Source organism: Syzygium oleosum, unplaced genomic scaffold (genome assembly GCF_021117445.2).
Source record: "Syzygium oleosum isolate NSW1041296 unplaced genomic scaffold, Sole_v2.1 Sole_v2.01, whole genome shotgun sequence".
Taxonomy (NCBI): Eukaryota; Viridiplantae; Streptophyta; class Magnoliopsida; order Myrtales; family Myrtaceae; genus Syzygium; species Syzygium oleosum.
The window spans coordinates 18,511,916-18,536,024 of record NW_026607485.1 but is presented as its reverse complement, the minus strand read 5'-3'; the positions used below and the strand labels follow the sequence as shown (position 1 = coordinate 18,536,024).

Here is a 24,109-nt window from a genome sequence, read left to right as displayed (position 1 = left end):
GCAACTTCCCAATGCTACATATTCTGCTTCTGCTATAGAAAGTGCAACTGTATTTTGCTTCTTTGAGTACCAGGATGCCAACATATTTCCAAGCAGTTGACATGTACCTGAAGTACTTTTCCTGTCCACTTTACATCCAGCTAAATCAGCATCAGAATATCCAGTAAGAGTAAAATTTGAATCTTTGGAATACCAAAGACCTAACATTGGATATGTTCCAATGTATTTGATTATTCTCTTTACTGCAGAAAAATGAGATTCCTTTGGGTCTGATTGAAATCTCGCACACATACAGACACTAAAAAGAATGTCAGGTCTAGATGCAGTTAGATACAATAATGAACCTATCATGCTTCTATATACCTTCTGATCAACCTTTTTACCATTTTCATCTTTGTCCAGTTTGGATGAATGAGACATGGGAATGTCTGTCTTCTTGCAATTCTGTAATCTAAACTTCTTGATAATCTCCTTTGCATACTTCTCTTGGCAAATGAATGTACCATCTTTGGTTTGTTTCACTTGAAGGCCAAGAAAGAATGATAATTCTCCCATCATACTCATCTCGAACTCGTTCTGCATATTCTATGAGAATTCCTTGCATAGCAATTCGTTAGAGGATCCAAAGATTATATCATCAACATAAATTTGAACAAGTAGGAAATCCTTACCCTTTTTCTTAACAAATAAAGTTATATCAACCTTACCTTTGGTAAAACCATTTTGCAGAAGGAAGTTACTTCACCTTTCGTACCAAGCTCTGGGTTCTTGTTTCAGACCGTAAAGAGCCTTCTTGAGTCTGTAGACATGATCAGTCTTTCTTGGTTCTTCGAAACCAGGTGGTTGTTCCACATATACTTCTTCTTTGATATATCCATTTAGAAAGGCACTTTTCACGTCCATCTGAAACAATTTAAAGTTATGGAAACAAGCATAAGCTAATAGTAGCCGAATGGCTTCTAACCTTGCAACTGGTGCATATGTTTCATCATAATCTATGCCTTCTTCTTGAGAATAGCCTTTTGCAACCAGTCTTGCTTTGTTTCTTGTAACTTTCCCTTTGTCATCCAGTTTGTTTCTGAATACCCATTTTGTTCCAATTACTGGATGATTTTTGGGTCTTGGCACAAGCTCCCATACTTTATTGATTCTGAACTGCTGAAGTTCCTCCTGCATAGCATCGATGCAGCTTTCATCTGATAAAGCTTCACCAACTTCTTTTGGTTCTATTTCTGATATCAATGCCAAGTTGCTGATGTTCTCTTTGTGTTTGGATCTTGTCTTGATGCCATCTTCTATTTCTCCAATGATGAGGTTCTTCGAATGACTGGATTTATGTTTCCAGTTTTTGTCAAATCTTTCCTTCTGAAAATCTGCAGACTCTGAACTTTCTGGTTGAGTCTGTATTATATCTTCTTTTCCTTCTTTTCCTTCTGATACTGATTGTTGATGATCTTCTGATAATTCTTGAATGTTGGGAGATGGTTCAGATTCATCTCTGTGAGTCTGAATGTTTTCTTCAAACCTCACATTCATTGATTCTTCAACAGTCTGAGAGTTCTTGTTGTAGACTCTGTATGCTTTACTTGAAGTAGAGTATCCAAGGAAAAATCCTTCATCTGCTTTCTCATCAAACTTTCCAGTGCGGTCATTTGGATTTTTCAGAATATAGCATTTACAACCAAACACACGAAAATATGAAATGTTGGGCTTTCTACCTTTGTAAAGCTCATAGGGGTTTTTTCAAGAATGGGTCTAAGAAAAGCTCTGTTAATGATATAGCATGCTGTAAAAACTGCATCTTCCCAGAAATAAAAAGGAATTTTGCTTTCAATCAGCAGAGTTCTTGCCATTTCTTGCAAAGAATGATTTTTCCTTTCCACAATACCATTTTGTTCTGGTGTATAAGGAGTAGAAAAATTGTGTTGAAAGCCATTTTCCTCACAAAAATCTGAAAAACTTTGATTTTCAAATTCTCCCCCATGATCAGTTTTAATGCAAGAAATGGAATAGCCCATTTCATTCTGAACTCTTTTTGCAAATTTTGAAAAATATGAAAATGCTTCATTTTTATGAGCAAGAAAGAACACCCAAGTAAATCTTGTGAAGTCATCAACAATGACTAAACAATATTTCTTACCACCAATACTTTATGTTCTGGTTGGTCCAAATAGGTCCATATGAAGAAGCTGCAAAGCACGATCAGTGGAAACATGATGAATAGACTTGAAAGAACTTCTTACTTGTTTTCCTAGAGTGCAGGCATTGCATAACTCTGTTTTCTTGTATTTCAAATCTGGTAGACCTCGAACCAGTTTCTTGTTTGAGATCTTTGAGATTTGTTTCATACTGATATGCCCCAATCTTCTATGCCATAGATCTTCATCCTCTTTGATTGAGATCAAGCAATGAGTGGAGTTTGGATTGACATCTAGAAGATAGATATTGCCATGTCTTCTTCCTGTAAATGTTTGAGAAGAATCTTTGCTTGTCCCTGAGCATGTATATTCTTGAAAGTTGATTCTGAAACCTGTATCACATAGTTGGCTTATGCTTATCAAGTTGTAGTTGAGTCCTTTCACCAAAGAGACATCATTGATTGTAAGTCCTCCAATTTCAACTGTTCCTTTGCCAATGATTTTTCCTTTGGTATTTCCTCCAAAGGAAACTTTCCCACCATTCAGACTGTGTAGATCAGCGAATATGCTTGGATCTCCTGTCATATGTCTAGAACATCCACTGTCTAGGTACCACTTCCTTTTTCTCTTTGTGGTAACCTGCAAGAATCACAACATCTCAAGTTTTCTTTGGTACCCAAATTTGTTTGGGTCCTTGAGCATTAATATAGGCTGTCTTAACAAAATCTCTTCGAACAGGTCTCCAGACCTTAGGACATTCATTCTCAAAATGTTGTGGATCTCCACATTTTGAGCACCTGAGTGCACTTCGGCCAACAGGTTTTACAAAATTCCTTTTGAAATGATTTTTATAAGCTTGTCGAGGAGGTCTTTGTTTTAATCTCTCCTTGACCTTTGGAAAATCAATCAAGCTATCACTTTCCTTCACAAATCCAAGACCAGATTTGTTGTAGTAAGGAATTTGGATAGAAAGGATATGCTTCAAGGTTTCTGAACCTTTTGAAAACTTGGAAGTAATTTCTGAAACTTGCTTTTTCAAAACCGCATTTTCTTTGGAAAGAAAATCTCGACTTTCCTTGACTTGATGAAATTCTTTTTGAAGGAAATCGATTTTTTCTTTTTGTGAAACATCCTGTTGCCTCAGTGATGAATTTTCCTTTTTCAAAGAAGAGATGCATTTAAGAGCAGTCTTGAATTCAAAGCATAATTCATCAATGTAATTTGATACTTCAATAGGCATGTCAGAATGTTTTACCTCAATCTCCACTTTGGGATCAGAATCAGAATCTGAGTCTGAGTCTAACTTAGCCATTAGACAGAAATTTGAGATATCTTCATCACTATCTTCACACTCTATGTCACTCCAGGTTTCTGCTTTTAAGGCCTTCTTTGCTTTCTCAAACTTGGTCTTCTTTTTCAGAAGTGGACAATTTGGCTTGATATGTCCACGTTTCTTACAGTGAAAGCATATAACATCCTTCGATCTCTCTGTTTCATCGAAAGACTTCTTCTTCTCAAAAGGCTTCTTACCTCTGAGGTTTCTTCCTCTGATCTTCATTTTCTTATACTTCTTTATAAAGAGAGCTAATTCTTCATCATCAACGTCTTCATCTTCAGAATCTGCATCAGAATCAATGTTAGTCTTTAAAGCAATTGATTTATTACCTTTGGATTCAATTTCCTCATTTCGTTTCTCAGTCTCATATGATTGAAGAGTTCCAATCAACTCATTCACTGATAGAGGCTTGATCCTTTGTGTCTCTCGAAGAGATGTTTTGATGTTATCCCACTGATTTGTCAGTCCTCTCAGAAGTTTATTGACTTTCATTGCATCTAGAACTGGTTGTCCTTGATAAGCAAGACCGTTTACTATATCAGTAAACCTGTCATACAAATCAGCAATTGATTCTCCAGGCTTCATTTTGAAGGATTCATATTGACCAAGCAAAAGATTGATTTGAGTTTCCTTGGCTCGATCTGTTCCTTCATAAGTAACAAGGAGAGTATCCCAGATTTCCTTGGCTGATTCACAAGCAGCAATTTTTTTATATTCAATAGGTGATAAAGCACAATAAAGAGAATAAATTGCTTTGGAATCTAAGGTTTCTCTTTTGGATATCTCAGTTTGAGATAATGGAGGATCTGCTGCTTTGCTTGCATCTGCCTTTTCTTTTGAATCAGAAGATTTTGGATTGACACCTCTGATGATGACATCCCATTGCATGTGATCAATTGACTTTATGGATGCCTTCATCTTATTCTTCCAGACACTATATTCCTTGCCATCGAAATATGGTGGTCTATTGTTGCTCTGTCCTTCAATGAGCCCTGGAGCACCATAGCTAGCCATATAGATCGTTAGCTCAGAAGTAAGACACTTCAATAAATGAGCAACCTTGCTCTGATACCAATTGATGTAGCTAGCAAGGATCACCTAAAGGGGGCTGAATAGGTGATCTAAAACAATTTATAATAATTTGTGCGGAAACAAAATAAATCACAGAAGAGTTTGAATAAAATTCAGATTCAAGACATAGTATATAGACAGTGCTCTTGATGTGCAGAATGTAAAGTAAGAGATAAGGGAAAGAGAATCTGCACACAAGTTTATAGTGGTTCGGCTTATAGCAAGCCTACGTCCACTCTCCCACGCTTACAGCCTACTGGCTGGATTTCACTATGTAATCAAGAGGAATTACAATTTCTGAGTGTTAACACTCTTGTGTATGATAGGACTCTCTATCTCACACAATCACTCTTACAAAGTGTCCCTCAAGATCTTAATGTTTGACTCAGAACGACAAGAAAAATGGTTGGAGTAAGCTCAGGCTTTGGACTTGTTGATTCTTGATTCTGTACTTCCTTCTGCTGCTCGTTGATCTCCTTAAATACTCCTCTACTTCCAAACTAGCCATTGGACAGCATTCAGAGGATCATCTTCCAATCTTTACCTTGGACAGATTTGTATATAAAGGATTGAGTAGCCGTTGGATAACAGATTCTGAATCCCGCTGATTCTGGTCGCCCATAGAATTAGAATCTTGGTTTCCATAAGTAGAGCTTTGTCCGTTGTAATGCATTCTTGTCGTGATGTTTGATTGTCAATCAATTTGATTAAGATTGAGACAATCATAACATTCCTTCTGTGAAATCCATGCCAGATTACTAGCTGTTGTGATATGTTCTGAATTCTGCGTCTGAAGAAATTTCGCGTCTGCATCAGAAGAACTTCTGCGTCTGCGTCTGAAGAATTTCTGCGTCTGCATCTGCATCTGAATAACTTCTGCTTCTGAATCTCAGAACTTAGATTATGTGGGTCTTCAAAAACATATTTGACAGTTTGTAAAGTCTGAATAATTTCCTTCTGAGCTTCCAGAATATACAGACCTGGAATAGTTCAGAATAAGTATCAGATTTACAATAACATAGAAGGTTTTGTCAACTTCAAAATCAATAGGAGTTTTCCTCAACATACTTAAGTGCCAACTCCGGTGCCGTATACAATTTTTTGCCGGAAATCTGACGTGGCATTTTTTTTATTAATTTCTGAAGCTGACGTGGCTCGCCGGAGTCTCGCCGGAGATTGGCACTTAAGTGATCGTTTTTCAAAATTTTTAGCACTTAAATGTTCGTTTTTCAAAAATTTTAGCACTTAAGTGATCGTTTTTCAAAAATTTTAGCACTAAAGTGATCCAAAAAAAAGTTATGACACTTAAGTGATCGTTTTTCCTCTGACTTGGCACCAAAGTGATCCGAAAAAAAGTTATGGCACCAAAGTGAGCGCCGTACACAAGTTATGGCACTTATAGTGTCCTTTTGCCGTTGCTTTTGTGACAAAAAGAAAAAAAAAGAGAAGAAGAAGAAAAAGAAAGAATCTCTTGAAAGTCCTAGGAACTCGAAAGGTTCAAATGATCAAAAGTCAAAAGGAAGCCGGGGGCATGAAAAGCAGTGTGCCTGGTAAAAGCAAGGCCAATGCCCACCCAAAAAAAAAGGATTACTACAGATGTGAAAATCATTAGACAAAAGAGCAAATCTTTTGTTGAAATGATTAGCCATTGGACTTTCGAGACAAGTTGGATTTCAAAAGTCGAGTGCCTTTGAAAGGATCAGATGAAATGGTAATGATGCCATGTCCATCACCAAATTTTAAATCTCTTTTGAGAAGCTTAAGCCTTTTGAGCCTTTCACCAAACCGACATTACAACCATTTCCAAAGTCTCTTCTGATTGGGATGATTCAAGTCAAACATGGACTTCCAAAGAAGCTACCACTCGAAGAAGTGGGGGCAAAGTTATCTCCTCTCATCTCAAGGTTTCTTGACTTGTAAACCTGGCGGAGATGCTGATTGATGATTATTTCATTTTCTTAGCCGATAATGCTCATCCGTTGTTGAACTAAACCTGTATTACGGCCCTTTTAAAAAGACCTCTTAGATTGGTCAATGTGTATTTACTGCGAATGATTCTCAAAACCTTTGACAGTGGTCATATGAGGTATGTTGAATGATCAGACTATCCTCCGCATTAATGGACGGGATCAAATAGTGTAACAGTCTGAATTTTCGATCCTTTTCCCGGGATTCATGAAATGAATATTTTGGCTAATGCACTTATAGTGAGATCTCACCCGGAAATGCGCATTCACGGGATACTAACCTTAGGGGTAGGGCCATTACGGGATTGAGTTCGCACGACCAAAGAACTCGACCTGGGTTCGATCTTCGACCATATGGATTGACGAGGGAATGTTTTGAGCCAACCGAGACCGGTCTATCTGATTGATCGTGTCCGAAGGGAACTAGTGACAGACCCTCGCAATTATATGACAATCGAGGTCGTCCTGGGTAGAGTAAACTTAAACGTGATTTGACTTAGTGTTGGTCACGGGTCAAGAGCACGTAATTCCAGAGAGCCACCCGTTAGCCAGAGATAAGCTAAAGTCGCGATTGTTCAATTTTAGTCATTTCTTGGAATTCGGGCCCGGGAATCGAGAATTTTGAAAGTGACAATTTTGAGCGGCCGATGACGTTTTTGGCTTGGCTAACCTTGGGGCCACCCATTTCTGCAAAAAAATGGATTTCGATCCGGGACCGGAAAAATTACGGTTTTGCCCCTGAGGACACCAATGTTGGATTTTGAGGTCATTTGAGGTTATTTTTTGAGGCTAGCGTCATTTTTGGGTGGCCACGCATACCGGGAGTCGTTATGGACAAAAATTGGAATTTCGACAAAAATTGGAAAAATAATATTATTTTATTCCCGAGATTTTGACGTGGATTTTCGAGGGCTTGCGCGATGAATTTCGCGATTCCGACGCCGTATTATGTTGGCCACGCACATATGGAACACGTATGTGCAAAAATTGGAATTTCGGTTCGGGATCGGAAAATTACGAAAATACCCCTAGGCCATTTTTAATTAATTCCGAAATTTGGATTAATTTTGGGATTAACCAAGGTGAGTTAGGCTTAACTCAGGTCTGGTCAACCATGGTTAAGAGCAAATGACCATTCTACCCCTAAATTATTGGATGAGAAGGAAAGAAAGCCATTGGATCAAGGGCAAAATTGTCCAATTGGCTTAGATTGAGACACATGGATTCCACTCACACCAACTTTGACTCATTTGACCAGACTATTCTCTCTCTCTCGTGAAGACCATTCAGCCATTTTCCCCCAAAATTTTCTCTCTTTTCCCGTTTCCATTTACCGGATTACGTTTACTGTTTCAACCGAATCTTTCACGCCGAACGATGCACGGCCGGGCTGCTGGCCGCCCACCAGCCGTCGCCACAGCACCCTTGGACCTCCCTCTCACTTGTTCAGCCACCACAGCCCCGGTTTTTTGTCCAAAACAGCCTTCTTTCTCTCTTTTTCTCTTTCCCGGTCTGCAAACAGTACCGCCGGAGCTTCGACGGAGCTCCGATCGCCGTTCCGTCGACACCCAGCCATCCAGCCTCGCCGTACGTCGCTGTCCAGCACCGTCTGTACAGTGTCCGTACGGTACTGTTCACCGTCCGTACGGATCGCTGTTCACGCCGGCCGTACGGACGCGCGGCTGTCACCGGCACCTCGCCGGCCACCGTCCCAGACCTGTCCGTACGGTGTCCGTACGAAAGCACTGTTCACCGCGTCCGTACGGTGCACTGTTCACGCCGTCGTACGTCGCCGGCGACGCCGCTCCCGTTGCTGCTGCTGTCCCGGCCCGTTCCAGCCCTGTTCTGTCTCGCCTTTTTGCGTAAGGGTCTCCCCCAAAAACTACCTAGGAGCTCGGGTATTTCTAGACTCGTTTAGGACCCGGTTTAGGCGATTTTGTGACTGTTTTAGGAACTGTTCGGGACTGATTTGAGTGAATGATTATTTTGTGGCTGCGGACTGATTAGGCGAAGAATTTTGAGGTTTAGGGAGCTTGGATTAGGGCTGTGATGTTGAGGTTTGATCGGAATTAATTTGTGCGATTAATTATTGGGATTGTGCCTTGAATGGAATTTTGTGCGTGATTATGCGATTTATGGTAGTTGGCTGATTTGGGATTGTGTTTCGGGTTGTATACGTGTGGTCGTATATGTCACGTGTGTGTCCGTGAGGTGTGATGGTGTGGCAATGCGATTGCGCAATATGTTCGCGTGCCAAGAATGTGTGATTGTGCTTTGGGATCGCGTGTTATATGTGCATGATAGTGTGGTGTACTTGCGTGGTGAGAATTTATATTTGCGAAGTGTATGTGACTTGTGAATTGTGTGTGCAATGTGGAATTGTGGTGGGTCGTGTGGTTGTTGGCCGTGTGTAAGTGTGGTTTGAGTGGAACGAGGATATGGAAATGTGGTTTGGTTGGAAAGATCCGTCCTGAGGCGTGTACGTTTACGCGGGACGATGCCGTCCCTGACGAGGTGACGATGCCCGGCCCGACGGGGTGTCGATGCCTGACGTGGTCAGAAGACCGTTGGCCTGATGCGTTTTACGCGAGCGCGGTAGAAGGAAAGTATGTGTAGGATTCCGTCCTGAGGCGTGTACGTTTACGCGGGACGATGCTGTCCCTGACGAGGTGACGATGCCCGGCCCGACGGGGTGTCGATGCCTGACGAGGTCAGAAGACCGTTGGTCTGATGCGTTTTACGGGGGCGCGGTAGTGGTGGAAAGGTTGAGAATGAGTGGGATTTGGCAAGACAAGCGAGAGGATTGTGGAAAGTGACGCATGGTGTGAGTAGCGTGCGAGTGTGTTTGTATCGCGTGATGTGATGCTTACTTATGGGGTAGAAACTGCTAGGCACGGTATGGGACGTGCCCAAGTGGTTTCTGTCTTATAATTAAGGCACGCGCGCGTCTGTGATTCCTTGCTGTGATGTGTTAGCTGTGTTATTGTCTAACGTGCAGGAATGTGCATGATGGATTCCAGGTAGGGTCGCATGTGATTGTTAGTTTGGCCAATCGTTGTGTGTTATGTGTGTTTTCGTCTGGCGGTACGTGAGTGCCTACGTGGGGTTTGGGGTTGTACACTTATTGAGATTCGTCTCACGGTTGTATAACCGCCACTTTCAGACCCCCGGCCCTAAACCCGGGAAGTGCGCCTTTTCTTTTTGGAAGTCCGGGGAGCTGCTGTTAGTGCCCAGTGGAGCTGCAGGTGAGTTCCAGAGATTCAAGCCAGAAATTCAGAAGCAGAATGGAAGAGGGCGACCCCTAGGTTTTTCCCTAAGGTGTTTTAGGGGTTGTATAACTTGGGTTATCCGATAGTGAAGTTAAGATAACCAAACCCCTGAACTTTTGTTTAATCGGTGACTGAGGATGTTAGTCTGTATTTATGTCTGTAATATGAGTATATTTGGTGTTGTATGAATATGTGGTTGCTGGATTGTTCTGTTGTTCTACCCCGTTGTCGTCATTATTTGTCCGGGGTTTTGTTATTCGCTTCCGCATGTGGCTCTGATGTTTGGGTTGGGTCGGCGACGTTCCTGGGACGTCGCATCATTTCGACCGGAGCAGGGGATGTCGCGAGCTCGTTGGGGTTCGGGGCGTGACAAATAGCCTTCTTGAGGATATGTGAAAAGTCTTTTCCGACTAAAGAGCTCTTGCTTGGCATACTTAACAAGCCCTCTTTGTGGACCGAGGTCCTTTTTGATAAAGATTTGTCTTCTAAGGGAATTTGATGATTAATGACATTCTCCAAGCTTGATGGCAATTTTGTGATATTGATTGATGCCGAATGTTTGCTGGACAATTAAAATCAGTTTGAATTGCTCGTACAATAAACACTCTCTCAGTAATGATGTTCTTCGCTATCAGGGAGTTTGTTAAGACACATTTTGTGCAGTGACCACTTCAGTAGCTTGCAAATCGACAAGTGTGGTGAGCTTTAACAGCCCGGAATCATTGTAATACAGCAAATTTTCCCGGTGAAATCGACATGCATCAAGCTTCAACAGTTGCTTGAAACACTTTTTCTACATGGAGCATCACTATGGCTCGTAATGTCTCTCCTAGCCTGTTCATTGTGGAGATGCTCCGCATTTTGATAGGAAATATTGTTCTTTCTGGGTTTTATCCCCTTTGCCGTTCATAGCCCCTAGACGGAATCTTCGACGTTCATAGGGTTGTAGTCCCTAGGCGCTCCTTCGAGGCATTGTTCATATTGTCATTCGTAGGGTTTTAGTCCCTAGGCATACTTTATGGGTTTTAGTCCCTTCATCGTTTATAGGGTTTTAGTCCCTAGCCAAAATCTTCGACGTTCATAGGGTTATAGTCCCTAGGCGTTCCTCCAAGATGCTATTCCTATTGCCGTTCATAGGGTTTTACCCCCTAGGCGGAATCTTTGACGTTCATAGGGTTTTAGTCCCTAGGCGTTCCTCCAAGGTGTTGTTCCTATTGCCGTTCATAAGGTTTTAGCCCCTAGGCGGAATCTTCAACTTTCATAGGGTTTTAGTCCCTAGGCATTCCTTCAAGCTGTTGTTCCTATTGTCATTCATAGGGTTTTAGTCCATAGGCAGGATCTTAGCTGCTCATAGGGTTTTAATCCCTAGGTGGAATTTTCGACGTTTATAGGGTTTTAGTCCCTAAACGTCATTTTAGTTTTGCCCCCTAAAAAAAAAAAAAAATCACCATGCATCAACCATTGCGCCATCCCATGCCCTCCGCCAACAAAATTTAGGTGTCTTTTATCTTTGAAGAGAACGTCTTTGAGCTCCCCTTTAAAGAGGGGCAGCTGTTGACACCTAAATTTTGCCCAATCATTTAGGGTTTTATCGCATAAAAAATTAGGGTTTAATTTTTAACCTCTAACCAAAAATATTTTCATTAAATTGCATTGCATATAGACATTAGGTGCATTCGCATTAATAGGATCGATTAGGACATATTTTTCTTAAATTTCTATTCAAAAAAAATAAAAAATAAAAAAAGGGATTTCCGGGCCGGGTCCGTCGGCCCATTCTTTTTCTCTTCATTTCTTTTATTGCGCACAGCCCATCTTTTTCCTTTTCTATTTTCGCGCGGACCGGCCCATCTCCCAGGGCCCGGCCCACGCACTATTTTCCTTCTCTCCATACCGGTCAACCTTCTGGGCATACGGGAGAGGAGAAGAACGAAAGCAGAAGCAGAACGTAGAGGCCAGAAGCAGAAACAGAGCAAAAGCAGAGGCGCGGGAGGTGGCAGCGCGATCCACGGGTTGGACGATCGGCCGGCCGCGGCAGGCTGGCAATGGCAAGGGCCATGCGCGCCTGCCTGCCGGCCGGCCTTAAATCGGAGGACCCGAGAGAGAGAGTTCCAGAAGGGAGGGTGAGACGGAGAGATTGGATAGAGAGCGAGATCCGAGACGATCTCCCGTCGGTGACCGCCACGCCTTAATCGTGGCCGGCAAAGCTCCGACGCGCCCTATTTCTATTGGTAGGTCTCGGTTTCGAGTTTTTGTTGGATTTCATTTAGCGTGATTCGAGGTCGATTTCCCGAGGATTTCGGCTCGGAGGCGTGCGAGGTGACCGGATGTGGTCCGATCTCTCACGGTCGCCCTCATTCGCCGCCGCCAAGCCAGATAGGGAGTGCTGCAAACGGCCGCCCCTCCTTCCCCCCTTCCCCTATTTCTGCCCGTGTCCTCTGTTTCTCGAGCTCACTGGCCGGAGCTTGCGGCTGTCCGGTTCAAGCGAGTTCCGGCCCATGACGCCTTGTGCTTGTTTCGGCTTCTCCGTGCGTCTCGTTTCGATGATTTTGGTCCGTTTTGAGCTTCGATCAAGCCTAGGATCTCTCGTTTTCATAGCGCACGTCATCTGTTTGTGAAATTGTCCAAAGAGTTTTCCATCGCTTTTGGCCGGTTAAGGTGAGACGAGCGGAGGCCGGCACGGGCCCGACCGCGAAGGGATGAAACCCGGCCGTGTAGGCCAAATGGGCGTGAGCCAAACGGTGGCCGAGCATGGGGCTCGGCCGCGAAACGGCAAGCCCTGACCTCCCCGGTCAGGGCTTGTCTAGTGATGGCCGAGCACGGGCTCGGCTGCTGGACTAGAAACCCCGGCCACGAAGGCCGGGGCTTGGTGGATGGCTGCCAAGCACGAGCTCGTCCGCCAGACTAGAAACCCCGGCCGCGAAGGCTGGGGCTCGGGGGAGGGCCGGTGTTCACGCCGGCCGGCGAAGGCGCTCCAAGCCGGAGCAGCAGTGGCGAGTCGGGTCGAGAGTCAGGTCGCGGGCACTAGGGTTTCCAGCAAGTCTGGTCGGTGGCTCGCGGTCGGGTCAGGTTCGCAGGTTGCAACCGGGTAGGGTTTGATTCTAGAGTTTTGTTTAAATGGGCTAGAATAGGTAGTGGGCCAGCCTATTTAGGGTTTTATTTTCTTGTTGGGCCCTGGGCTTTTATTTTTTTAGTTTTCTTTTTTAAAAAATTTTCGAGCTGGGCCCTTTCCCCTTTTATTTATTTCGCCAGACCGGGCTCAACGAATGAGCCCAATCCGGTCGTAGACCCGGCCAGCGCACCCGGGTCAATCCAGATCCAGGTTGGCTGTGGAGATCCGACCCGGATCCGATTTTTATACTATTTTAATATTATTTTATTATTTTAATTTTTAAAAAAATTTAATTAAAAAATTAAAAAAAAAATCGAAAGTTAAAAAATGTTATTTGGGCTTTGGAATTGGCTTTTCTTGCCCTTTCGTGTGATTAGTGTCATGTTTAGTTGCACGTTATTTGGTTCGCACACTTTGAATCACGTATTTAATTTAACCTCGAACGTGATTGACCATGCATGTTGGGTTTATGTATTGACGATTGCTTCTCTTAACTTTATTAGGGATAGAATTTCGAGACTCCTGATTAGTGTGAACACGTTAGGTGGTGAATTGAACAAGATTAGGTACCGAAAGGGCACTAATTGGTCAATTAGTGTAATCAAGTCCCCATACCCATTGAATCTCTGGTTCGTAGAAGTGAAGAATTTCTCCTATACTTTACTTGGGTGTCTAATCGACCCATCAAAAACTGATTAGTGTTGACTCTTAGGTGAAATTGATTTACATGTTAATAACTTAAACTTAAGTCGCGAATTGGTAGGGGCTTGGGAGAGCTCGAGTTAGGTTTAACTTAGTAATCCATTAGCCTAACCCCTTAGGTGGCGGGGCCGGTTCGGGGAGGTCGCGACACATGGACATGTAGGGATTGTAAGATCTCTATAGGTATAGTGGATCAGAGGATAAATCTGGTAGTTTTAGTTATGTACGACTTTGACGTTATCATAGGAATGGATTGGCTTAGTAAGAAACGAGCCAATGTAGATTGTTATGAGAAGGTAATTCAGTTTAACCCACCAGATCATCCTAGTTTTGAATTTGTCGGGAATGGAATGAATTCTTCTATGCCACTTATCTCAGCACTCGAGGCACACCAACTCCTTAATAATGGTTGTCGAGGATACTTAGCAATGGTTAAAGATCAAGTTAAGAAGGAATCAAAACTTGAAGAAACTCCAGTAGTTCAAGAATTTCCGAATGTATTTCCTGAAGAGTTGCCAGGAATACCACCCGAGCGAGAAGTTGATTTGTTATTGAATTGGCCCCAGGAGCAGATCCCATCTCGAAAGCTCCATATAGGATGGCATTAATAGAGCTAAAGGAGTTAAATGTACAATTACAAGAATTGCTTGATAGAGGATTTGTTCGACCAAGTGCATCACCATGGAGCGCATCTGTCCTATTTGTAAAGAAGAAGGATGGATCGATGCATCTCTGCATCAACTATAGGCAACTGAATCAGATCACGATCAAGAACAAGTATCCTTTGCCTAGGATTGATTACCTATTTGACCAATTGCAAGGAGCATCCGTATTCTCAAAAATTGACTTAAGATCAGGTTATCATCAGCTCAGGATTAAGAAGGAAGACATTCCTAAGACGGCATTCAGGACACGATATGGACATTATGAGTTCTTGGTCATGCCGTTCAAGTTGATTAACGGGCCAGCTACATTCATGGATTTAATGAATAGAGTGTTTAAACCCTATTTAGATCAGTTCGTGATAGTTTTCATTGATGATATTATGATATACTCAAAAGGACCAAAAGAGCATGAACGACACCTTAGGGTTACATTTCAGACTCTAAGAGAACATAAGTTGTATGCGAAGTTTAGTAAATATGAGTTCTGGTTGGATCAAGTAGCATTTCTGGGTCACATAATAACTGGAGAAGGTAGTATAATAGTTGACCCAGCTAAAATTGAAGCAATAGTCAATTGGCCCAAACCAACGATAGTAACAGAGATTCGAAGTTTCTTAGGACTTGCCAATTATTGTCGGAGATTCGTAGAAGGATTTTCACGACTGGCTAGTCCATTGACTCAATTGACGAGGAAGGAGACGAGATTTGAATGGCACGACGAGTGTGAACAAAGTTTCCAAGAGCTTAAGAGAAAATTGGCTACTGCCCCAATTCTGACAATACCACATGGATCATAAGGATTCGTGGTGTATAACGACGCCTCCCACAAGGGCCTTGGGTGTGTTCTGATGCAACACGGGAAGGTCATCGCTTATGCCTCAAGATAACTAAAACCGTATGAGTTGAATTATCCTACGCATGACTTAGAATTGGCGGCAATTGTCTTTGCACTGAAGATTTGGAGACATTATCTATACGGAGGAAAGTTTGAAATTTATACAGATCATAAGAGTATGAAGTATTTGTTTTCTCAGAAGGAGCTAAACATGAAACAGGGAAGATGGATGGAGTTATTAAAGGATTACGATTGTGAACTCCTATACCATCCAGGAAAAGCAAATAAAGTGGCAGACGCTCTTAGTTGGAAGTCTGCTTTGACTATAGCTAGTCTGATGGTCAAGGAATAATATTTACTTGAGATGGTTTCAAAATTTGACTTTAAACTTGAGATTGATGATCTTTCCCGTGTATTGGCTACGCTGATAATTGAGCCTGTAATTATACAGAGAATTAAAGCACTACAGCAAACGAACCTCGAAATCTCAAAGGTTTGGAAAGAAATCGTGAAAGGAAAGAAATCAGAATTTCACGTCACTGAGGAAGAAGTCATGAAATTCCATGGACGCATATGCGTACCTGACAATGAGGAATTAAGGCGGGAAATTTTGACGGACGCCCATCGGATTAATTAGAGTATTCTCCCCGGGAATATGAAAATGTACAATAATCTTTGTCAACATTACTGGTGGAATGGAATGAAGTTCGATATAGCCAAACATATCGCAAGGTATTTAACGTGTCAACAAGTCAAAGGAAAACATCGTAAACCGGTTGGAATGCTGAAACCTTTAGAAATTCCCAAATGGAAATGGGAACATACAACAATGGATATCGTGCAAGGTTTACCAAGGACATCAAGTGGTCACGATTCCATCGGGTGATTGTAAATCGTTTGACTAAGTCTGCTCATTTTCTAGCTGTATGAATAGACTACTCACTTGATAAGTATGTAGATTTATATGTTAAGCAAATAGTACAATTGCATGGACTACCTGTGACCATCATGTCAAACCGAGACACAAGATTCACTTTGAACTTTTGGAAGAGTCTCCAGGTGGCTCTAGGGACTAAGCTTCAATATAGTACTGCATTTCATCCTCATACGGATAGACAATCAGAACGGCTAATACAAATATTGGAGGATATGTTTCGGGCTTGCGTTATTGACTTCAAAGGCAACTGGGACGAGAAGCTACCTTTGGTGGAGTTTGCATACAACAATAGCTTTCAGAAAAGTATTCAAATGGCTCCATTTGAAGTATTGTATGGGAGAGCCTATAGAACTCCTATGTGTTAGGATGAAGTTGGAGAACGGAAATTGATAGGACCAGAATTAGTGTAAGCCACTATCGATATAGTGAAAATAATACGGGATAGACTAAGAATGGGTCAGAGTCGATAGAAAAGCTATGCCGATCGACGTCGGAGGCCCTCAGAATTCAAAGTGGGTGATAACGTGTTCCTGAAAGTATCACCAATGAAAGGTATATCAAGATTTGGAAAGAAATGAACATTGAGTCCTAGATTTGTAGGACCTTTTGAGATACTCGAGAGAATCGGAGAATTGGCATATCGGTTAGCATTGCCACCAAAACTCTCCAATGTACATAATGTATTTCATGTGTCTATGTTGAGGAAGTATGAACCTGACCCTAACCATGTGCTAGATTTTGAGACGGTGGATATCAATACCAGGGTAAAATACATTGAGAAATCGGCACGAATATTAGATCGTAGTGAAAGGATCCTCAGAAATAGAACCATTCCTATCGTTAAGGTATTATGGCAGTACCATGATAATGAGGAGGCTACGTGGGAAAGTGAAGAAGATATGAGACTCCAGTACCCACAATTGTTTGAGGGAACAAGTAAGGACCCAAATTTCGAGGACGAAATTTCATGAGGTGGGGAGAGTTATGACATCCCAAAAATTTCGTCGTTTAGTTTGACGAGCGTACGTAACGGAACGTTATGTGGGAAATTGAACAATTGGCGGCGAGCTACAGAAGAGTCAACTTCGGAAGACGTGGACGCTGTTATGATACCACCATACCATTGTCATGACAATCACCGCAAGACCATCCTATAATTACCCGTATTTCCGTTCATAACATCATCTTATGAACTAACCGTTCCAACTGAATTCACGCACGATAATTCCATTTCTCGGAATTCATGTTATAAACTTCTTCCCATTTTCCATATCATCATTTCCTTCCGCCAATAACATACCACCATCATCCCGCGGGATTCCCTAATCTAAGTCACCCTTCAAAATTTTCCACGCCTCCACTTCACTCCTCCCAGCACACCACCCTCATGCATGTATGCAGTCGGCCATCAAGCCACGTTGACTCACCCTAAGCCACTTCTTTCTTTTCTTCTCTTTCCACGTCCACCACAAAAAAACATGAATTTTGCCACGAAAATTTGCGACGGGGAATTTTTCGTCGCTAATTTGCGATGAAATTTCCGACGGATTTTTTTTTCCGTCTTAGATTAGCGACGGAAAATAAATCCGTCGCACATTAGCGACGGAAAATAAATCCGTCGCAAATTTGCGCTGGAAATAAAATCAGACGCAAATTTGCGACGGAAAAAAAATCCGTCGCTAATCGTCTCAAATTTGCGACGAATTTAGCGACGGAAAATAAATCCGTCGCTAATTAGCGACGGATTTATTTTCCGTCGCTAAATTCGTCACAAATTTGCGACGGAGAAAAAAAATCCGTCGCAAATTCGCAAATTTGCGCCGAAAATAAAATCTGACGCAAATTTGCGACACAAAAATAAATTTGTCGCAAATTTGCGACGGAAAAATAAATCTGTTGCAAATTTGCGATGGAAAATAAATCCGTCGCAAATTTGCGACGGAAAAAAAAAATCCGTCGCAAATTTGCGCCGGAAATAAAATCGGACGCAAATTTGCGATGGAAAAATAAATCCGTCGCAAATTTGTGACGGAAAATAAATCCATCGCAAATTTGCGACGGAAAAAAAAATCCGTAGCAAATTTGCTCCAGAAATAAAATCGGACACAAATTTGCGATGGAAAATAAAAATCCGTCGCAAATTTGCGACAGAAAATAAAAATCCGTCGCAAATTTGCGACGAATTTAGCGACGGAAAAAAATTTGTCGCAAATTAGTGACGAATTTTTTTTCCATCGCAAATTTGCGACGGATTTTTATTTTCCGTCGCAAATTTACGATAGTAATTAAGTAAAATAACAGTTAGTAATAGAAAATTAATTGGTATTAAATCGTAAAATGGGAGTAGTAAGTCATGCAAAAAGAAGTATGACTCAATATAAAAATTGGTAAGTTAAAAAACCAAATGGGTAAGCAACTCAAATTAGAGTTGACAATCCAAAATTAATTGGTAACTTAATTGGGCAAAAGTTAATGAGGCACACAACAAAGTTGATAATTTCATGTAATAGAAGGTAAATTCAAAGCTGGTAGAAAATTAGAAATGTATTTTTGTTAGAGATAAGAAAAGTCGGTCATTTCAAAATAGAAAACCAAATAAACATTGGTAAGTAACTCAAATAAAAGAAGGTAACATAAAACTAGTTAGTAACTTGATCGAAAAAAGTTGGTAATCACTCTAATAAAAGTTAGTAATTTCTAAAAGAGCCTGTAAATTTAAAAAGTTGGAAACCAATGCAAATAAAAATAGCAACTTAATAAAAAGCTAGTAAATTTGAGAAAATAACAAATAAATGCTAATAACTCAAATGAGATTTGGTAATCCAAAACTAATTGATTTGATTGGAGAAAATTTACCCAAATCACGCAAAGAAAGCTAGGCTGATAGTTTCATATAATACTCGGTAAATTTAAATTATTGGTAAAAAATGTAAATAAAAGTTCGTAAACAATGACAGAAGCTTTGTTTGGTTAGAGATTAGAGAAGTTGGTGTAGAAAAAAAATGAAAATAAACATTGGTAAGTAACTCAATTAGGAGTTGGTAATGCAATATGGTAAACTTGATAGAGGAGAAGTTGGTAATCACTCTAAGGGTACGTTTGTTTTGCGGAAAACTTAATGATAAAGGAAAGTGTTTTCCGGAAAATCATTTTCCATGAATACGCTTAGTTTTCATTCGTTTGGTGATATACGATGGAAATCGTTTTCTAATGTTTGGATTTCATTGGAAAATAATTTCAATCTCATGACTTTATTTTAGATCCAAAAAATAAAAGAATTTTTAAATATTTTTATTTTAAAAAAATCAAATTTCTTAATTATTTTTTATTTTTTTTTTGTAAAAATTTGAATTTTTTAATTCTTTTTTAAAAGGTCGTCACTAAATCTATCGCTAATTAGCGACGAAAAATAAATTCGTCGCTAATTTGGGACGGAAAAAAAAATCCGTCGCAAATTTGCGACGAAAAACAAAATCCGTCTCAAAATTTGCGACGGAAAACAAAATCCGTCGCAAATATTGCGACAGAAAAAAAATTCCGTCGCTAATTTTGCTTTGCCCGCCCTCACCCCCATTTTCTCTCTCAGTCTCTCTCTGCTGATTCCTTAGATCCCCTCACCTCGTGCTTCCGCTTCTCCTTCTCCTTCTTCCCTCCCCCACACCCCCAAACCTCTCGCGCTCGCTAGGGTTTTCGGTACCCCTTCCCCCCCTGCGCTGCCTTTGGCGACTCCTCGCCATGGCCTTCGGAGCCCTAGAGGCCGCAGAGCCCGAAGGGGCGGCAGCTCCTCCCCCCGTCGAGGGCAAGGAGGAGCTCCCCAAGAAATTAGAGGCGGAGGAGGCGGAGCAAGAGGACCGAGAGATCGCCGCTCCGGAGGAGGAGGCCGAGGCTTCCGACGAGGAGGCTCTGCTGGTCGCCGCCGAGGCCCCGCCGGCTGCGTCGCCTCCGAGAGGCCATGCCCGTGATGTCCATATCCTGAGTTGTGGGTTCCTACTCATCTTCTCGGCCTACGGTGCTGCTCAGAATCTCGAGAGCACCGTGAACACCGTGAGTTTTCCGAGTCGATTTCGATGGAATTTTGGGTAAATTGAGAGAAGAAATCGACGGTCTTGAGATCAAAACCCAAAGGCAGATTTTCCACTTCTGGATCTGAGGTTGCTTGTAGGAATGTTTTTTTGGTTCGTTTGACGTTGCGTTTTGGTTTGATGAGTTTCTTGATTTTTGTTGCAGGCGGATAATTTGGCACGACAGGCAATGCAAGTAAAGAAGAAAGGCAGACAGGCAACGCAACAAAGAGATAGAATCTACAGTAGAGAACATTAGTGATTTGGAGGATGGTCAAAGCCATCGTGTGGGGAAGTCGCTTTTACACTCAGTGAAGTGGGAGCGCATTATTTTGGATGAGGTGAGTGAATGGGAGTATCTTGCGGTGATATGAGTGCTGACATAGTTCAATGCTTTGTAACCGATATAAAGATTTTGATATGTTAATGCTGGCAACACGTGATTCGTTATTTTGTTTGGCTGGGTGAAGCCACGCATGAATGCATTAATTTGCTCTTGGCAAGACAAATTTCTGTAAGATTAGGCCTTTCGATTGAAGGTTTGATTACTTTTAGGGAACCGTATATGCATGTTCTTTTCCACAATTTATCAAAAAAACTTCTATCCGGAATCTCTTAGTATGATTTGCTTCGTGATCTTTGAACATTCATCTGCATGTACATTTCCCACTTATGCCTATGCAATTTTATTCAATGTAGGCTCACTTTGTCAAAGATAGGCAATGTAATACTGCAAAAGCAGTTCTCGGACTAGAGTCTTCATACAGATGGGCTTTAAGTGGAACACCTCTTCAAAATCGTGTTGGGGAGCTCTATTCTCTTGTAAGTTTCTATTTTATACGAGTGGTTAATTGTTATTCACCTTCTGTAGTCAATCACATTGTCCTGCAATAAACTTTTCAGGTCCGTTTTCTTCGAATTGTTGTCTGGGTTGACTTCACTTTCATTATCTTAGTTAATACAATCTCACTCTTTGTTTTCTGCATTAACTTTATCGATTGGTCTTAGAGCTTCACCTGCTGATTGCATGCACTGAGTTCAGTGAATGTATTTTTCCTTTGTTACCTATTTTGTAAGTCTGTTGTTCATTTGCAGTTCCTCAAAACAATGTTCTGAATGCTCTCACAGTTCTGTATGGCACTTTTGTTGGTGGAATCGAGTGAGTTGCATTTTCATTGGTCCTTTGGCCTCTCTCTCTTTTTTTTTGGGCAAATCATATGGAATGTTTTCATTTGAACTCTGATATGGAGTATATATTCTATCTAGTATATAGCGAATCCTATACAAGCACATGGAAATGCCGTTGGCAGAAGGCGAGCAATGATATTACTAAAACACAATTTTGAAAAACATTTTGCTGAGACGCACAAAAAAGGGAAGAGCTGCTGATCTTGCACTTCCACCTAGAATTGTGAGTTCTCTTGCATATGTGTACAATTGCAATTCGGCATGTCGAAGATTTTTAACTTAAATCCACCACTTCCTGCTCTCTTCACTTTCCCTGCAGGTTACTTTGAGGCGGGATACATTGGACATTAGAGAAGAGGATTATTACACATCATTGTACAATGAGAGCCAATCTAACCTTGTGCGGTGTGCATATTGATTGGTAGGTCCATTAATCTAGGCTTCTTAATTTGCTCTTTCAGAGGATCAATTAGACTGCAAATGTGTCACCAGAAATTTCTAGCAATTGCTTTCATGGCCTAAAGATATATAAATGTTCTAAGTGCAATCCTTTTAATTTTGGATGTGAAATTTTGGCAATTGTAGGTATTTCACTTTCTTCTCTGGGCTTGTGGGACTTTGAGTATCGCATTGTATGTCAACAAGTGAATGTCACTTCTTTGGAGAAAGTGATGAAGCACTTCATGCAAACCTTATAGGAGAAAGCAGAGTGGGCGCAAGATTGGAAGTATCTTTTCATACATATCGGGGATAAGCTTTGCTTCAGCATCTTCAGTGCTAGAAGTGCAGTTGGCCCAATATGTTCCTGCCCTGGAAAGAATTGCCATCCTGAGGTTGCTTAAGCAAGTGCTTTAAAGTGCTCAAGATTATTTATTTTATTTTATTTTTTTGGTAAGGAAAGATTATTTATTCTCTCATTATGTGTACTATAAAGAAAAATATATGTCATTCTTGTGGAAAATGCAGATGAATGCATTTCATTTTCATATTATTATAATATTTTGATGTTATTAAGTGCTTAATCAATGTTAAATATAAATTGTAGGAATTCATTTTGCTGTTAATTAGATTTAAAATCGAAGTCGTCCCTAAACAATATTCGTCGCTAAAGAATTAATAAAAATTCGTCGCTAAATAATTAATAAAAATTCGTTGCTATTATTGACCAAAAAAAAAATTACGGACCCGAAAAAAAAAATTGGCAAATTAGCGATGAATTTTTTTTTGGTCGAAATTAGCGATAAATAATTAGAGATGAATTTTGCGACGAATAATTAGCGACGAATTTTGCAACGAATTTTGTGACGAATTTTACGACGAATAACTAGTGACGAATTTTGCGACGAATAATTTGCCACGAATTTGGCGACGAATTTTGTGACGAATAATTAGCGACGACTTTTGCGATGAATTTTGCGACGAATATATTTCGTCGCAAATTAGCTACGAAAATTGATATTTTTCGTCGCTACATTTTGCGATGCCGAATTAGCGACGGAATTTTTTTCGTCGCAAATTCGTTTAGCGACGAATTTTGCCAAATTTTTCGTTGCAAAATTCGTCGCTAAAACCTCATTTTTTTAAATTCGAATTTTGCGACGAATTTTGCGACTAAATTTGCAACGAAATTTGCGACTAATTTTGCGACGAAATTTGCGACGAAATTTACGACGAATTTTTCGACGAAATTTCCGACGAATTTTGCGGCGAATTATTTGCGACGAATTTTGCGACGGATAGTGTTCGTGGCTAATTTGCGACGAATTTGTTTCCGTCGCAAAATTTTGCGACGCCCTATTAGCGACGGAATTTTTTCTGTCACTAATTTCGTCGCAAATTCGATTTGCGACAAATTTTGCCTAATTTTTCGTCACAAAATTCGTCGCTAATCCCTTGTTTTTTTGTAGCGCTCCCTTGCTAATCGTCCAACTCTCACGCCCACACCACAACACACTCAGTCGCTAATACATGCAGAAGAAGGGGGGGAAGATCATTTGATCTCTCCTTCTCATTTCACCTTTCACAACCGAATTACCTCCTCAATTTCTCATCTTCTGGTCGGCCTTTCTTTCCCCGACGAACCAGCCATGATTCGCCATTCCGCCTGAGCAACCCCCCACGGGACAGATCAAAACGTTCCTCGCACTAACAAGTCCTCCGAGCTATGAGCCGAAAACCCCGATCAGAGGGCCGGAAAGCACAGCGACATCCCCATCTTCTCCGACAATTTTTCTCGTGAGCCGTCGTTAAGGCAAGTGAAATCCTGCCTCCCTATATTAGATTGGAATGGGTTGCATGTTCAATTGGTTGTAGGTGTAGGATATTGATGAAAATAGATGGCGATGAGGAAAAATTAGCTTCTAGTTGTGGGTGTTTTTGAACACCAAAGTCGTGGGGATCAAGTATTTAGTTGTTTTTGAACTTGGGTGGTGAATTCCAGACTCGGTTTTGCTGGACCTTTACTACTTCCCAATTTTGTAGAGAATTATGTGGTCCAAATTTTGCAAAACTTCATGAAAGTTGTTCAAAACATCTGGGAATATAACATATTTTAATTTCAGAATTTTTGAAGTTGTTTTGGGTAGCACGAAGGCCAATCTCCAACCCGTGCTACAATGTCCGAGTGCTCTGTTTCAGGGACCTTTTCACGTTCTTGAATTTTTATAAAATTTTCTAGAAGGATTCCAACAAACTCCCTCCACAAAATTCCTTGGGAACTTCTTTCTCTACAACATATTTAAATTTGAGATTTTTTAGAGAGGATTTGGGTGCTGAACTGAGCTCATTTTGAGAGGCAAGGATTCTATTCCAATAAACAGTGTTTAGTC

At 41.1% G+C, this 24,109-nt stretch overlaps 1 long non-coding RNA gene across 2 annotated transcripts; it reads left to right on the top strand.

Annotated features, from left to right (window-relative positions):
- The first annotated feature begins 20,273 nt into the window (after positions 1 to 20,273).
- Positions 20,274 to 22,150, top strand: LOC115683486 (uncharacterized). Of its 2 annotated transcripts, none has more exons than XR_004006021.2 (6): positions 20,274 to 20,434; positions 20,793 to 20,915; positions 21,189 to 21,252; positions 21,360 to 21,504; positions 21,601 to 21,702; positions 21,867 to 22,150. It is a non-coding gene; the product is annotated as an uncharacterized LOC115683486 (long non-coding RNA). The 2 variants fall into 2 exon arrangements; XR_008817962.1 differs by having other exon boundaries at positions 21,601 to 21,706.
- Positions 22,151 to 24,109: the final 1,959 nt, after the last annotated feature.